The sequence below is a fragment of the Diabrotica virgifera genome, chromosome 3, assembly GCF_917563875.1.
Source record: "Diabrotica virgifera virgifera chromosome 3, PGI_DIABVI_V3a".
Taxonomy (NCBI): Eukaryota; Metazoa; Arthropoda; class Insecta; order Coleoptera; family Chrysomelidae; genus Diabrotica; species Diabrotica virgifera.
The window spans coordinates 47477673-47495093 of NC_065445.1; the positions used below are offsets into that span (position 1 = coordinate 47477673).

Below are 17421 nucleotides of genomic sequence, written 5' to 3' on the forward strand. Positions count from 1 at the left end.
TTCGCATTGCAACAGATGGTCAACATCGCCACTGGGACAGGAAAATGGCGGAAATAGAAAGGTATCTAAATACAATTCCGAGCACAGTAACAAAAGAGACCCCAGAATACATCATGAAGGGTGTACTGCCGATAAGGCCATGGGAAGACCAAGAGCCAAAAGAATATCAACAGGTGATTGAAACCGTACAGAGAAGATTACGGCGAAGCAACGAAAAATATATCCAAAGACAGGAACAAAATAGAAAAAGAAGACCAGTGACTTTCCAAAAGGGTGAAAAAGTACTCGTGAGGGCATTACGAGTATCAAATCTTCCTGGGGGCATTTGCGCAAAGTTGATGCCTGTTTTCGAAGGCCCGTACATCGTGAATAATGAAAATGGGATAAATAGTTATGAGTTGAGGCACAGGAACTCGGAAAAGATCCGAGGAATTTATAATATTCACGATGTATACAAATATCACGAATAAAAGACAGAATTACATGAAGTAGATAGTAAGTTAGGGTATAAGACGTAGATTAAAGTAAGGAAATATACAGGGAGTTGGTTTTGCCTCGAGAAAATTTATTTAAAAATGCAGATAAATTTTATCGAATACAAGGCGGGGATTTGTTATATTTCTATTTGATATGAAAATTAAATTTCGATAATTATAAACAGAATTCAATTTAATATAAAATATTTTCAATTTTATCAACCACGGGCATATAAATTTAGAACAACCTGTATACAACAAATTGTTATATGTAATTTTAAGAAGTGATTAGAAGAAGCTTACGAAACTCGGGACAATGCGCCGAGAATAAACAAAGTGAATGGCGCGTACCATTATCGTTGTTCGCGGAAGGTTCGATCATTAGCCTATGCTAAATAAGACTCAGTTGAAATAGATAATAGGTCATTATCATTGTTCGCGGAAGGTTCGATCATTAGCCTATGCTAAATAAGACTCAGTTGAAGTAGATAATAGGTCATTAAATTTTGTAAATAGTAGAAAGTAATTTTAGAATGGGAATTAACTATTTTTTTTTTAAATCCATTAAGCATATTTAGAAAGATTAAAAATTGGTTTTGAGGAATACTGCGAATGAGAGTTGGTGGTGGAAGGTTGATTTGTGAATCTGGAAGGGATATTTAGAAAGTAGGGGAATGAATGAAAATAGAGATCAGAATGTTTTGAGCTGTCGAGAAGTGAAGTCGAGTAGTAAACGGTAGTGTACGGAGAGTGAGAAAGCCGGTGTAGTTCCGTGAGTGTGGAGATCTATCGTGGAACGAGAGGTAGGCCAGGTTGAGAGTAAAGAACCTCCTTGAGCCAAGAGTGTCCCGGTAGCTGATTGCAGTTTCGAAAAAGGTAGAACACAGCATCACGACAGAAGCAGGAACGAGAGCTATACGAGCTAATCTTCAAAGGAGAACATTACTGAAAGCCAGGACGAGGTTTTGATCGCAGCCAAGGATAGCAGGAAACGGGTCTTGTGTGAGTACATTCTCAGTTCACCAGAAAAAGGTCAGTCTCATTTGTTTGGACATGAATGTATGGGTTTTTCGTATTAAATACCACATTATAAATTGAAGAACATAATCAATAATATCAGAAAAGCTTCATCAAACTTGAATAGAATTGTTGCTAATAAATCCTAATAGTTAAATGTTAATAAAAACTTTCAATTGGAAACCAAAAGGAAATAAGATTCCCATTTGTAAATGTTATGTTTAAGAATAATAAGATCTAGCACATATTAAGCAGTGATTGCCATTTAAATAAAATAAACAATATTTTGATTATAATTGTAACCCATATGTGTGTATTATTTTACTCTTTTCTTTCCTATCCCGATTAGGAACCATTGAGAAATACTGAGAAGCCACGTAAGTAAGTAATTAATTTTATAATTCGCCCTGAGATTGAAAACATATTGATATGTGATCTGGTTAATTAATTAAATTATTATTAATGCATTGATTAAATTAAATGACAAATAAGAATATTATCTCATATCAATAATCAAGATCACATCAGTATGTATGTATGTTCCTTATAGACTCGCAAACTATGCATTTGATCGTATGATGACCTTAATGACCTTAATCAAAGTTGTTGTGCATGAACCCGGGATGGTTTCTGAAGTGGTCCGGTCTACCTAAGTGAAAAGGGGGCTTGCCCCCCCCCCCGAAATTTTTTTAAATTTTTTTGGACAATTTTTTTTTTTAATTTTATACGAGGTAGAACAAAAATATACATACAATCCTAAATTTTCACTTTTTTATCTTCAACCGTTATTTTTTAATAGCCATTTAAATATTTAACATCTATATATATATATATATATATATATATATATATATATATATATATATATATATATATATATATATATATATATAATTCTCTTTCTCAGTGTTTGTTGCCATACTCCTCCGAAACTACTTGACCGATTTTTATGAAATTTGGCAGTTAGACTAATTCGCTATCCAACGGTATATAAATCGTCTCTCTAGCTCAATTAGTTTCCGAGATAACAAAACAAGCCCGTAGGATAACACGAGAGCACGAGAGACGACATTAAGCACACGAGAAGAACGAGCGAAAATTGTACTAGCATCCGTGAAATTATGAAGTTTTTAATTTTTCGATTACTATTTTTAATGTACAAAAAATATTTCAGAATTTTGCCGAAGGAGTATGTCTCTGGTATAATAATCAAAATTTTGGCGGAGGCGCATATCTGGTATAATCAAAATTTTGGCGGATGCTTTTGGTGGAGGCGCATCTCTGGTATAATAATCAAAATTTTGGCGAAGGCGTATATCTCTGCTACAATAATAATTTTTTCCCCAAAAAACTGGCGCAAAAACACTTCGCTCTCTATCTCAATAGGTCCGTCCGTTAGTTTACTCTTTTTAATGCTTTTAAAATTTTACCAAAATACAGAAGCATAAAATCAAAGGCTATTGTTGATCAAAAAATTTTTCTATAAAATATTTTGTAGAACACCTACGTTTTTTAGAGTTTATACAATTATTACAGAGAAAAGCAACTGCCGAAAGGCCACATTTACTCGGTCAATTGCTCGAATAAAAAAGAAAATTGTATATCTAAAATATTTATTCACAGTAGTACAAAATATAGACATAAGAAAGATAGTATAATAGAACAAATTATATGATATTCCACGTATATAATCGTATATTAGTTTATGCTGAAAACATCTTTATTATAAATCTTAAATATGTTTGAGCTTTGGAAATATAAGAAAAATAACGGCAGAAATTTATTTCCGCTCTAGAACAAGAACAAAGTTTAAATGAACTAAAAATTGAACAGTGTGGTCCTTCTCAGAGGCATTTTTCAGTATGTCACAAGTGACCGCAAAAAAGGCAATTTCGTGATAATACACATTTATAACATTTATTAAAATCTGATATTTAAGTTAAATGTGACAGTTGCCAGAATCGTAATCAGCCAAATATGAAAAGGGTATTGCAGTTTAACCCTTTAATTTTCAATTTGGTATAAAAACAAATCAATTGTGTTTATTGCATTTATAAAATGGTATTTTCTTTGATTTGTATAGTCTTATAAATTGTACAGATTATAGTCGTATATATAATTCGTTAATAAATCATTTTTTGTTCGATTATAGCGCCATCTAACAAAAATTGGAATAAATGTTATAACAAACTGTGATCACGGACGTACCTTTTTTTCTGTCACTTCCAACTTAATGCGTTAGAAAGAAATCGAAAAACTGATGCACTGAAAGATGCCTCTGAGAACGAGCATCCATAAGTGGCAAACAACCTCAAAATGGTCATAGAAGATATAGAGATAGTGTTGATAGGTTATTGCGTTTAATAAACAATTACATATTATGAACCACAAATTAATATCTGTGATTATATACGTGGAATATCACATAATTTGTCCTATTAAATGTACCTCTCTTATATACCTACAAATTTTGCATTATTGTGAATAAATATTTGGACATATAATTTTTTTATTCATTTTCGAGCAGTTGGTTTTGAGTTATTGATCTCTAGCAATTGTGTTCGACCGATTGATCTAGAATTAAAATTATGACACATTATCTAATTATGACACATTATCTAAGGTGCAACGAAGTTCACCGGGTCAGCTAGTTATAAATAAAAATAAATTTTAGTTTTCGAGATATAATTTTTTTAAAAAGTCACTTTTTTACCCGCAAGACCTATGTAATCCCTTAATAAAAAATAGTTGCTACTAAAAATGTTTACTAAATAAAGATGAAAAACTTACCAACACAAAAATTTAAATTACCGGAATACAACAGGATAGAACTGATTTATTTTTAAAGATACTATTATTTTATAATTTGTAATTGCAAGTAAATGTTATCTCGTTACTTGTCAAGATAATAAAAATCTGATAACAATGACTCGATCAATATTAACATGTTCATTTATTTATCTCTGTAAACTAGAAAAAATTTCGCTAGTCAGTCCAAAAGACTGTTAAAGGAGAATATTTATTTTAAGCATTTGTGAACTATGTCTACTTGAGTTTTCAATGAGGAGGTGCGTTCTTGAAGATGCACGATTGCAGCAATATCTTGCTGATGTTATGTGAATCCACCAATCCAGAATTTCTAGAGATTTAAGAAGGTGTAGGAAAGTGGTGCATACACAAAACCAGTTCCAGGACGTCCCAGGTGCACGAACCCCGCAGATGAACATTATTTACATCTGCAGACTTTGCGTACACATCATGTTACAGCTAGAAAACTGCGAAATGATCTTTCCACAGACCGTAAAGTTCGAATAAGTACCAATTCGGTTAGAAACGGATTAATGGAATTTGGAATCACAGCCAGAATGTCTGCTACTGCTCCACTGTTAACGAGGGCACATCGTATGGCAAGTTTAAATTTTGCACCAGGACGTGTTAGTCTGTTAGTGTAGGAAACAGAGGTTGAACCTCGCAAAATGGACACAGGTCCGGTTTTATTTTTTTTTCTGGTATATCAAGGGGTGCTTATTAGGAGACTAACTTTTTCTTAAAAAATTTCGCCCCGAAACCCCTTTTCATCCCTTTAAGGGGTGTAATTTGTGGATTTTGCGAAACGTAGCCCTTCCTGTAGGTTTTGCAAAAAATTTACTTAATAGTAAAATAAAGATGACTATATTTCCTACTATTTATTTCCCGACAACATATGTCTATCACCCACCGTTTAGCGGGGGTGGCGGCCTAAAGTTGACAAGTTTTTAAAAAAGATGTTTTTAAGAAAATATATATTTTTCCCTAACTGTAATGGAAATCAAGAAGAAATCCTACGGCAATTAATTTCAAATAAGTGGCTGATTTTTTGGTATGGGTTACATTTAAAAGCAGTTGCTTATTTTTTAATTACAGTGTGTTACATTTAAAAAAAAAACCCCTTTTTATACCATCTGAACCGATTATGCTAGGGTAAAATAACTTTCAGCGATTATCCATGTACTGGTGCTTTTTACAAATTTGTATAATGCACGCCCATTTTTTTCCCGGAACCACCCCAAAAAAAGGAGAATTAATAAAGAAAGTGATTTTCTTAATATCCTTCACACACCATGCCCTTTATTAAAATGCTTTATATATCATTTTATGCTTTATTTATATCATTAAATGCTTTATACAGAGAGAGTCTGTAATTTGGAATAAATTCAATATCTCAAAAACTCATTGTTTTTTTTTTAAATGCTCAGACCCGTCGATTAGTATTTCAAATTGTCCTTTTTGACATACAATAATAATGTATACAGGGTGTCCTAATTTAGAGATATGACGTCATCGTTGATTTTCTTAAATGGCAACACTGTCATTTTGATAGCTATTTTGATAGGGTGTGTAAAGTTATACACAACTGCAAAATTTCAAATTTTTATTCCCTACCATTTACAAGATAATAAAAAATAACAAAGTTATGAAAAACAAGTAATCAAATTAATCAAATAATAATTGAATTTAATTATTTCAATTAAGCAAATACTCATAATGTTGCCCTCAATAATTGTAAAATTGTCAATGGGCAACGTTATGAGCATTTGCTTAATTGAAATAATTAAATTCAACTATTATTTGATTACTTGTTTTTCATAACTTTGGTTTTTTTTTATTATCTTGTAAATGGTAGGGAATAAAAATTTGAAATTTTGCATTTGGGTATAACTTTACACACCCTATCAAAATAGCTATCGAAATGACAGTGTTGCCATTTAATAAAATCAACGATGACGTCATCTCTCTAAATTGGGACACCCTGTATACATTATTATTGTTTGTCAAAAATGACAACTTGAAATGCTAATCGACGGGTCTGAGCATTTTTCAAAAAAAAATTAGTATTTTAATTATTGAATTTATTCCAAATTACAGACATAACTTTGTTATTTCTATTATCTTGTAAATGGTAGAGAATAAAAATTTTATATTTTGCAGTTGTGTATAACTTTACACACCCTATCAAAATAGCTATCAAAATGACAGTGTTGCTATTTAAGAAAATCAACGATGACGTCATATCTCTAAATTGGGACATCCTGTATACATTATTATTGTATGTCAAAAAGGACAATTTGAAATACTAATCGACGGTTCTGAGCATTTTTCAAAAAAACAATTAGTATTTGAGATATTGAATTTATTCCAAATTACAGACTCTCTCTCTGTATATCGTTTTATTACCCACGCATGGATACCAAAAGCGATTTCTTGATGCAACCCCTGTAACGAAGAAAAAATAAAATAAAATGGGGGTTGAAAAAAAATTTTTTTAGACCCATATGGGCATATGATCCATCAATAGAATTTTTCATAAATATATATGGTTATTGTAACATCCTTGCGGAAACTACCCCTATCATTGAAAATAAACTGCAGAAACCTTACGATTTTCTCATTACCTATGCATTTTTTTGAAACAAAACTTCTACGGAATTAAAAACCACTATTTTCTCTACAAATAATGTCCTATACCCTATTCCACGAACATACGTCTGTTGTGGATTATCTCGACAACGAATATTTTACTGTGCAAATTATGAAGAACGAAAGTAAATTGCAAAATACATTGTTGTTTATTGGAACAATTATTAGAGTCATTTACTTTCGCACTTCTTATGTTGCACACTAAAATATGCGTTGTAGCGATAATCCAACACAGTCATATATTTGTGGAATAGCCCATACCCATATTTTTTGTATAAGCAACCGTTTTGTCTACTACACATTATGACCTATGCATATTTTACTTTCTTTGCACCCTAAAGCCACAGTGGTGGCCCAAAATCAATTTTTGATTATTTTCTTTATTAATTCTCCTTTTTGGGGTGGTTCCGGGGAAAATATGAGGGTGCATTATACACATTTGTAAATAATACTTGTACATGGGTAATCGCTGAAAGTTTTGTTACTCTAGCATAAGCGGTTCAGTTGGTATAAAAAGGGGTTTTTTAAAATATAACACCCTGTAATTAAAAAATGGGCAATTGCCCTTAAATAAAACCTATACCAAAAAATCAGCCATTTATTTGTGATTAATTGCCGCAAGATTTCTTCTTGATTTCCATTACAGTTAGGGAAAAATATATTTTTTTAAAACATCTTTTTTTAAAACTTGTCAAGTTTGGGGTGCCACCCCCGCTAAACGGTGGGTGATAGACATATGTTGTCGGGAAATAAATAGTAGCAAATATAGTCATGTTCATTTTACTATTAAGTAAATTGTTTGCAAAACGTACCAGGAAGGCCTACGTTTCGCAAAAACCACAAATTACCCCCTTTAAAGGGACGAAAGGGGAGTTCCGGGGCGAAATTTTTTAAGAAGAAGTTTGTCTTACCATAAGCACCCCTTGATATACCAGAAAAAAAACCGGACTTGTGTCCATTTTGCGAGGTTCAACATCTGTTTCCTACACTATATCGATTGAGATATTATATAACGACTGGGCTAATATTCTTTTTATTGATGAGTCAAGATCATAGGCGCCCATACCCATGGGAAGGGGGGACGTGGCCCCACCCTTTCTTTTCGGGTGTTTTAAACTATATATTGTTATCCAAAGTGTACAAAATGTAATGAGCAAAGTCTTCACGTCTGGCCCCCTCCCCCTGAAAATTTTTATATGAGCGCCCATGGTCAAGATTTACACTTTGTGGATCCGATAGTGCAATCCACAAAGTGCAATTGTAACATAATGAACCAGTGCAGAGGTATGTAACTCAGACTAAGTAAAAATGTATTCACATTTCCACAATAATAAACGTATCAATATTTTGTTAACCGTACGTGTTTCAACTTCAAATAGTCTAGTAATCTACCTGACGGTGTCAACCGAAGATAAGTCAATATTTGACTTAGGTATCAAGAGACACAATGATATTATGAATAACAGATTTCTTCTTTGTTTCTGTTTATTTTCACAAGAATAATATGTAAGTCAAGATATAGTTTTATCCAGGTATTAAAAATAATATACCTTCGCATTAAGTTATTTTTGTTAATTAGTTATGTGCATTTCGTATATCACATATTAGGAATATTTTTGTGTATTTTTTTAATTTTATTTTATATCGCATAGCGTAAAGAGAAGAACGGAAAACTATCTGAATGACTTTGTAAGATTCAAATAGAAAGAACTCATTGGATCGCTCTATGAAGCGTCAAAAGTAAGGTCTTAAAATTAAAACGTCAAAGACATTTACGACCAACCTTGTCATCACCATCACCATTGGCTCTACAACCCATGGTGGGTATTGGCCTGTTATATAATCAGCTTCCATTCCTTCCTATCCTTCGCCTTAGTTTTCCAATTTCGCACTTTTAACTCTCGCAAGTCGTCTTCCACCTGGTCTTTTAAATCGTGCTCTGGGCTTGCCTCTTCCCCTTACTCCATCCGGTCTTTGGCTATAAATGTGTTTCGACGACTCCGCCTCATTCATTCTAAGTGGCCTAGCCACCGCAGCCTGTTTATTTTGATAGACTACCAATACTAGGCTCGCTGTAAAGCTGGTAAAGTTCACAATTATAGCGTCTACGCCATAATCCGTTTTCCTCCACGCCTTTATAGATATGTCTGAGGATTTTACGATTAAAACATCCTAGCCGTTCTTCATCACTTTTGTTATCGTCCACGTTTCTGACGCGTAAGTGAGGACGGGCTTGATTAGAGTTCTGTATATCAATATTTTTGTTCTTTTTGTGACTATGATCTTAAAAGTTTCTTTAATCCATGTAGTAAGTATGGTATAACTAGACCCAAACCCAGACATCCAAAGTGAAAGTTATCCTCCAACACCAAATTGTTCTATATGGTCCACATAATGTTCAGAAAAAAGTCACACCATTTTGAGCGTGGGGTTTGGGGGGAGAGGGGGGAGAAATCTGCAAATTCGTAGTTTTTTACGTTTTTCGTCAATATATCTAAAACTATGCTGTTTAGCATGAATAACCTTCTATACAAAAATGTTCTACATTAAATTTGAATCCATAATTCGTCTAAAATGAACGGTTCAAAAGTTACAGAGGTAGTATAGTATAATTGGTCCAAAAAAGGCCTAACCCAGACATCCAAAGTAAAAGTTTTCCTTCAACACCAAATTGTTCTATATGGTCCACATATTGTTCAGTAAAAAGTTACACCATTTTGAGCGTCCGGTTTGGGGGGGACATGGGGGAAAAGTGGGTAAATTAGTAGTTTTTTTACGTTTTTCGTCAATATTTCTAAAACTATGCTTTAGCAAAAGAATGTTCTACGTGAAATTTAAAACAGAACAGGTCCTATACATAATTGTTATAAAATCAACGGTTTCAGAGTTACAAAGGGTAAAAACTGGAGGTTTTCGATACTTTTTATATGCTTTGGGAAATTTATAGAAATTGTCTTTAACAGGATTGTGTTTTGTAAATAAAATTTGCTATTTCAGTGGCCGATGATATGTTAGTGATAAGCCCTTGAATAAACGTCAACCTCACCACCCAAAATCATCATCAATTGCCCAGATAATATAAAAAGTATCGAAAACCTCCTCTTTTCACTCTCCGTAACTCTGGAGCCGTTGATTTTATAACAATTATGTATAGGACCTTTTTTGTATTAGATTTTATGTAGAACATTTTTGTATAGACCATTGTTTACACTAAAGCACAGTTTTAGAAATATTGACGAAAAACTTAAAAAAAACTACTAATTTACCGACTTCTCCCCCATCTCCCCCCCAAAGCGGACGCTCAAAATGATGTAACTTTTTACTAAACAATATGTCGACCATATAGGATTGCATAGGTGCCTTAACTGTGCCACTATTAAAAATTTTTAATTTATGTCTTCTGAATAAAGAATATCCAAGTCTCTGGAAGGAGTCAAAAGTGTGCCCAGTATTCAAAACTGGTGAAAGGGATCAGGTAGAAAACTATAGACCAGGGGTGGCCAAACTCTGACTCGCGAGCCACATGTGGCTCTTTGAAGAATTATTTGTGGCTCTCAATAAATGTACCTCAATTGCTTAATTTGTGTGTTTCAAAATGTCTTAAATTACTGACAACAAAATATGTGCGTAAAATTAGGACTTAGATAAGGAGACCCCTTATCACCGTTGCTATTCAATTTAGCCTTAGAATAGGCAATAAGTAAAATATCACCTAAGCTGATAGGGGTATTTTCGAATCGAGGATCAAAATTATTTTTGGCCTTTGCTGATGATTTAGGTGCAGTCACTTACTTAGGTGCAGGTACAAGAGGCGTGAGAGGGGTGTTTTCAGAACTCGAGAAAGAAACAGGTAATCTGGGCCTTCGAATAACTATAACTAAAGAAAATACGAAATACATAAGTACTAGTTACCAAAAATCCAATACCAAGAGTTGGCAGAATATAACTATGTATTAATGAGAATGACCACAAGTTCGAAGTATTAAAAGAGTTTAAATATCTACACAGAAGCGGTAGTCACACATGACAACCACATTATAAAAAGAGGTCTGGGCACGGATAGCTGCGTGGAATAGAGCAATATACTCCCTATCATTAAGATCTAAACTACTAAAAAGACAATCTAAATTAAGACTGTACATGCCAATTATTTACCCAATTGTTACATTATATGGACCTGAAACATGGACTCTACATCAGCGAGAGATACATATATTGCTGGTTTTTGAAAGGAAAGTTATCAGAATGATATTTGGCACTCAAGGAGATGAATTGACAGGAGAGTGGAGAAGGCGTCGCAAAGCTGAATTGGTGACCGGGTATGGTACTGAAAACTTCGTCACACAGAATATAAAAGCTAAGATAAGATGGGCAGGTTATATGGTAAGATCGGTGGAAGGCAGAGTGTTAAAAACAGTGTTTTTTGAGAAACAGTAGGCCGTCCCAGAAAAAGATGGAAGGATGATGAAGAATCCAAGTATCCTGAATTAGTAAAGGCTGCTTGTAGAATTATTTGCATATCTGAGACAACGATGTGAACCATTTTATTTCACTTAAATATTCGTGAAATCCGAACACTAAGAGAAAAATTTCATACCTTTTTTACACTTTTTAAATAATTGGCGGGTGTATGGGGAAAGGGATATATTTCAAAAATATAATTTTTGGGAAAACGGGTTTTTGTGATTTATGTGACGTAAATGCAATATTATTTTATTTTTCAATAAAATGTATATTAGCTTCTGTGTATGACTTAATTCTGAGGCAAGAACACATTTTATGTAGTAAATAATATGGAGTATATCGAATATTTTTTGAAAAAAAATAGAACATAATATGCCTCTTTTCAAACATTTTTTATTAAAGCCTAGGTACAAATAAAACATATCTAATTATTACTAGTAATTTATTATTGTTAATTATCATCTGATGGTTATCCTCGTGGTCAGATGCATCTGGCAAAATATCCCTTACACTATCTGACTTATATCTATTAATCCAAACACAAATCAGAAAAAAATGGAACGCTTTTGATCATAATATGTGAACATAAACCTCTATTCACAAAATTTTTCATTTATTTTGACATATAAGTATGTACACATAAGCCCGTATTACTTTAAAAATCTTATTTTTAGTCAGTTATATCATTTTACACATATCAAATCGCACGTAAATTTGTGTAGAATGACTTATATCTCTTTTCCTCTAGATGTAATATCCAGTTTTGGAATGTATGGTGTACTTAGCTCATTTTCCGCATTTTTTCGACATATATCCCTTTCCCCATACACCCGCCAAATGTTTAGGTAATTGCGGCTCGCAAAAAATTTAAAATTTTGAAAAATGGCTCGGACTATCAAGAAGCTTGGCCACCCCTGCTATAGACCAATTTCCATAATTTGGAATCTGTCGAAGGTTTTTGAAATAATTTTGTATAATCGTATTTATTCAAGAACTCGTAATCAGCTATCTTAATACCAATATGGTTTTGTCTCCAGTCGGTCCACTGTGACAAACTTATTAGTGGTCACACAATATATTTTTTCAGAGGCCCTAGATAATAGAAGTCAAGTTGACGTCGTCTATACTGATTTTTCGAAGGCGTTCGATAGAATTCATCACGGAGTATTGCTTTCTAAATTATGCCACTTTGGTCTTTCTGAGGATGCTGTTACTTTTATGAGGTCTTACTTGTCAAATAGAACGCAGATTGTTTCTTACAATGATTACAAATCGGCAAAGTACCTTGCTTCTTCAGGGGTTCCACAAGGTTCTAATCTAGGTCCATTATTGTTCTTGTTATTTATTAACGATCTGTGTGAATCTATTTCTGCACCATGTTGATGTTATGCTGATGACTTAAAGATTTATTCATTGATAAGCGACCTTAACGATTGTCATTTTCTGCAGAGTGAACTGAATCTCGTACATGAATGGTGTAAGGAAAATCATCTGAATCTTAATGCCAATAAGTGCAAGGTGGTTAGTTCCATCCATCCATCCTTATATTATTGATGGCAATGAACTGGAACGTTTGACTAAAATTAAAGACCTTGGAGTTATACATATTTGATCACAAACTCACTTTTGTTGAACATTCTAATATAAAGGTTAGAGAAGCACTTAAATCTTATGGATTTATAATTAGAAATAGTCGAAATCTCACTAATACTAAGGCCATTAAATTACTGTTTTACACTTTTGTACGCTGTAAACTGGAATATGCCTCTATCATTTGGTCACCGTTTTATGATGTACACATCCAAATTATAGAACGGGTTCAGCGTAAATTTTTAAAATTTTTGTCTTATAAAATTAATGGTATATATCCTACGAGGGGTATCAGCAATAATGAGTTATGTAGCGGTTTGGACGTAGTTTCATTAGAATCTAGACGAATTAATGCCTCCCTGGTATTCCTGTACAGGCTACTACATAATCTCATTGACAGCCCTGATATCCTTCGACAAATAAATTTTAACGTTCAGTCTTATCCAGTAAGAAATTCGATTACGTTCAGAAATACACAAGCTAGAACTAACCTTATCGTAGGGGAGCCCAAGCGGGGATTTTTGCAGTCACTCGAGCGCGTCAGATTAGCATATGGCGAGAAACCTGGTACCCTGCAGATGTACCTCTACTATATATTGGCTCTTAACACAGGGGAGTTTGTTAAGGGGGGCCAAAAAAAAAAATCTACCCTTAAAAAAACTCGAAATTGTCAGATTAAGATAAGGTAGGTTAAGTACATGCAAACGAGTGTATATTTCAAAAATCTGACGATTTGAGCCGGGCGTAAGGAAATGGGTGAGCCCCAAATTTTCACAAGAAAAAACCGAATATTTCGCGAAATGAATGACGGATCGAAAAACTAAAAAATATGTGCTCAATATTTTTTAAAAATCTATCGAATGATACCAAACACGACTTCTCACGGAGAGGGGTGGGGGGTAAATTTAATATTTTAAATACGAATCCCGTGATATTTCGCGAAATGAACATCAGATCGAAAAACTGTAAAATACACTTATTCAATATTTTTGACAAATCTGTCGAAAGGCACCAAACACGACCCCCCATGGATGTGGGGTGGGGGGTTACTTTAAAATCTTAAATAGGAACCCTCACTTTTTATTGCAGATTTGGATTCCTTACGTAAAAATAAGTAACTTTTATTCGAAACATTTTTTCGAATTATGGATAGATGTCGCTATAATCGGAAAAAACGATTGTTGGAAATGGAAAATTAAATTAAAAAATGGCAAGCGCCCACTAAAATGGAAAACTTTACTTAACTTTTTTTGGTTTTAGGACCTACTGTTTACAACCCAATAGGTCCCCAAAGCGCTGGAGTGACTGCACATTTAGCATACTTTGCTCCCCTACCATTATGTTAAATTCTCCTCTATTCGTCATGTGTAGCTATTATAATGCCTTAAGTATTTACTGCGATATATTTAACTGCAGTTTAAAGCAACTTATTTCTATGGCCAAGATCTACCTAGGAGATTAATAATTTATTTCTTTATGTTCAAATTTAGTTTTGTAAAATTTTTGTGATATTATCGATACATATGAATTACTAATATTTTATTTAATTTTTTATTTGTGTAATAATTTTTCCTGTAAATGGATTCTGTTGGACAATAAACGCTATTATTATTATTGTAGCGTGATTAGTGTAATTACTTCTAATTACAATAAAACTAGCGGTTCGTAATTTATATACGACTTTATTTATATAAGTTACAGACGAATTTATCTTATACACTAAACTTATTCACAAAATATGCCCGTATTTATACCCAGTTGTTATTCTGGAACAATCGACTCCCATCTCGAGCTATCGGCTTGTTCCGCCTACGTGACGTACCTTCCAGAATTCTCCGGCGAGGCCTAGCACATCCGATTACGTCATTCTCGAGGTGTTTACTGTTATACGGGGATCGGCCAAGATTTCTCTTCCGCTACACTGCTCCCCTCTTAAGATCTGAGCGTCTCGATCAGCAACTCTAAATGAAGGCCCAGGATGGCGGAATCTACACGACTCTCCAGCTCTGCATACACCCTTCAAGAAGAAATAACAGTCTACTGTCTTTGAAGGGTACGACATCTTCGGGTTCATGCAACACACAGTGATTTGTACACCAGTTCCTCTGAAGACCACTTCAAGCATGCTTCTCACAATCTTCCAATCCAGATTTTCTACTGCATGGCCTATTTTTGGTAAAGCCAAATTTTTGATGTCATAATTACACACGATTTTCTTCAAATTAGTTAGAGCACGCCATATGTTCTCGTAGCTTGGCGTGTCCGTATAAGACTTTCTGGTCACCATATACAGCAAAGATCGAGGACCATCTTCCAATCGCAGTACTCTTCCAATTTTAGGCTGCTGATTTCTTAACTCGTCCAGGCGGCCGAACTTTCTATTGAATACGGACGATATTCCTTTAGTCATCTCGAGGTCTTGGGCAACACAGTGGGCCAGAGAGACGTTTTCTGGAACACCAAACAGATCTTGCTGAACTTCTGTGGTCACGCCGAATCTAGCACTCTTTCTCGCTGCGTAATTTGACATAAATTGATTAAAACTTGGCTGTGCGACATCTTTCATCTCCTGTTGGAGGACTCGTGCTTCTTCTGTTTCATTTGAGCCAGCATATGGTGCAAGACGATTTATGTGAATAACTTTTGGTTTACCGTTTGGCAACTTCTTAATTCTATATATTACGTCATTTATTTTCTTCTTAACTTCATACGGACCTTCCCATTGTCTTTGCAGTTTAGGACACAAGCCTCGACGACGTTGCGGATTATAAAGCCAGACAAGATCACCTACTTCGAAGCTTTCATTCTTGCATCGAGAATCATATTGATCTTTCATTCTGTCACTGGCTATCTGGATGTGTTGTCGGGCAAGTTCATGAATGTTGTTCATTCGTAATTTCAGGCGGTCAACGTATTCTTCACCTGCAACATGTTCCTCGGAAGGTCCGCAACCAAACTCTAGGTCGCAGGGCAAACGAACTTCACGACCCAACATCAGGCAGGTTGGTGTTTGACCTGTAGTTTCATTTACGGCCGAGCGGTAGGCCATCAGGAATAAATGAATGTGTTGGTCCCAATCTCGCTGATGTTCAGATACAACTTTGGACAAGTGTTTACCCATCGTTCGGTTCATCCTCTCGACCATCCCATCTGATTGAGGATGCAGGGGTGTTGTTCTGGTCTTATTGGCACCAATCAATTTACAAACGTTTTGGAAAAGAGCTGACTCAAAGTTTCGCCCTTGGTCGGAGTGGATCTCCAAGGGAACACCAAATCGGCTAAAGAATTCTTTAACAAGTACCTCTGCAACGGTAGCAGCTTCTTGATTTGGTAATGCATAGGCCTCAGTCCATTTTGTAAAATAATCCATGGCTACCAGGATGTATTTATTTCCAGCATCGGTTTCTGGAAATGGACCTGCAATGTCGATAGCTACTCTTTCCATAGGACTTCCAACATTGTACTGTCTCATGGGTGCTCTCTTTTTACCAACTGGACCATTACCGGATGCACACAGTTCACATTTCTGGCACCATCTTCTTACATCATCTTTACAGTTCACCCAATAGAACCGTTCTCGAACCTTTTGCAGAGTCTTCGTAATACCAAAGTGTCCACCTGATGTACCGTCATGCAACTGACGCAATACTTCTGACACTTTACTTTTAGGTACAATCAACTGAAGCTTCGATTCTGTACCATCATCGTTCTCAAAGGTTCTGTACAGAAGATCATCTTTTAGTACCAGGCAATTCCATTGGCTCCAGTAGGCCTTGACTTCGGGACTATTTGCACTAATGTTTTGCCAACTAGGTCTCTCACCTTGCCGCATCCAATCCAAGACTCTTTTTATACATGGATCGTCTTCTTGGGCTTCTTGTAACTGTTGTGGCTGCCATTGCTCATTAACGACGGTAGTTCGTCTCACAGGGCAAAGCTGTTCATCTAGTTTAAGCCAGTGATTACAACTTTCACTGCATGGCCGTATCGAGGAAGTATCTGTATTTGAACCAACTCTTCCAGCCCTCTTCATGCGTCTCTTCGGCATCGTGTCACGAATCACCCTCCGTACCATTTCCACCAAACGTTCATCTTTTCTCTTATCGCCTTTTTCCACGGTTATTACTCGATTGTTTCGTGAAGCTTGGCTAGCTGCTTCGTGTTCCAAGGCAATAGCAAGTGCTTCATCTAAAACTTTCGGTCTTGCTAGTCGTAAAGCTTTCTGTAGTTCATTATCTTTCAGCCCATTGACGAAGGTATCTACTGCAATTTCTTCTAAAACGCTGTCTGGCACCTCTGGATAAGCCAACCGCACCACACGAGCCACATCTGCTTCAAATTCTTGCAGATTCTCACTTGCTCGTTGACTTCTACTTCGCAGTTGTGCTTTGTATACTTGTTGTAGATGGGCATCTCC

General features: G+C 35.0%; 1 protein-coding gene across 2 annotated transcripts in view; it reads right to left on the reverse strand.

The window, feature by feature from the left end:
• Positions 1–17421, reverse strand: part of LOC114325813 (ATP-binding cassette sub-family C member 4) — a 92778-nt gene that overhangs the window by 69159 nt on the left and 6198 nt on the right. The window contains exon 1 of one of the 2 annotated variants that reach the window (XM_028273937.1): positions 4284–4382. The exons of the other annotated variant lie outside the window; for it this stretch is intronic. The gene's annotated coding sequence lies outside the window, so the exon portion shown is untranslated. Of the gene's footprint in view, positions 1–4283; positions 4383–17421 lie in introns of those variants that run through there. 2 annotated transcript variants of the gene reach the window in all.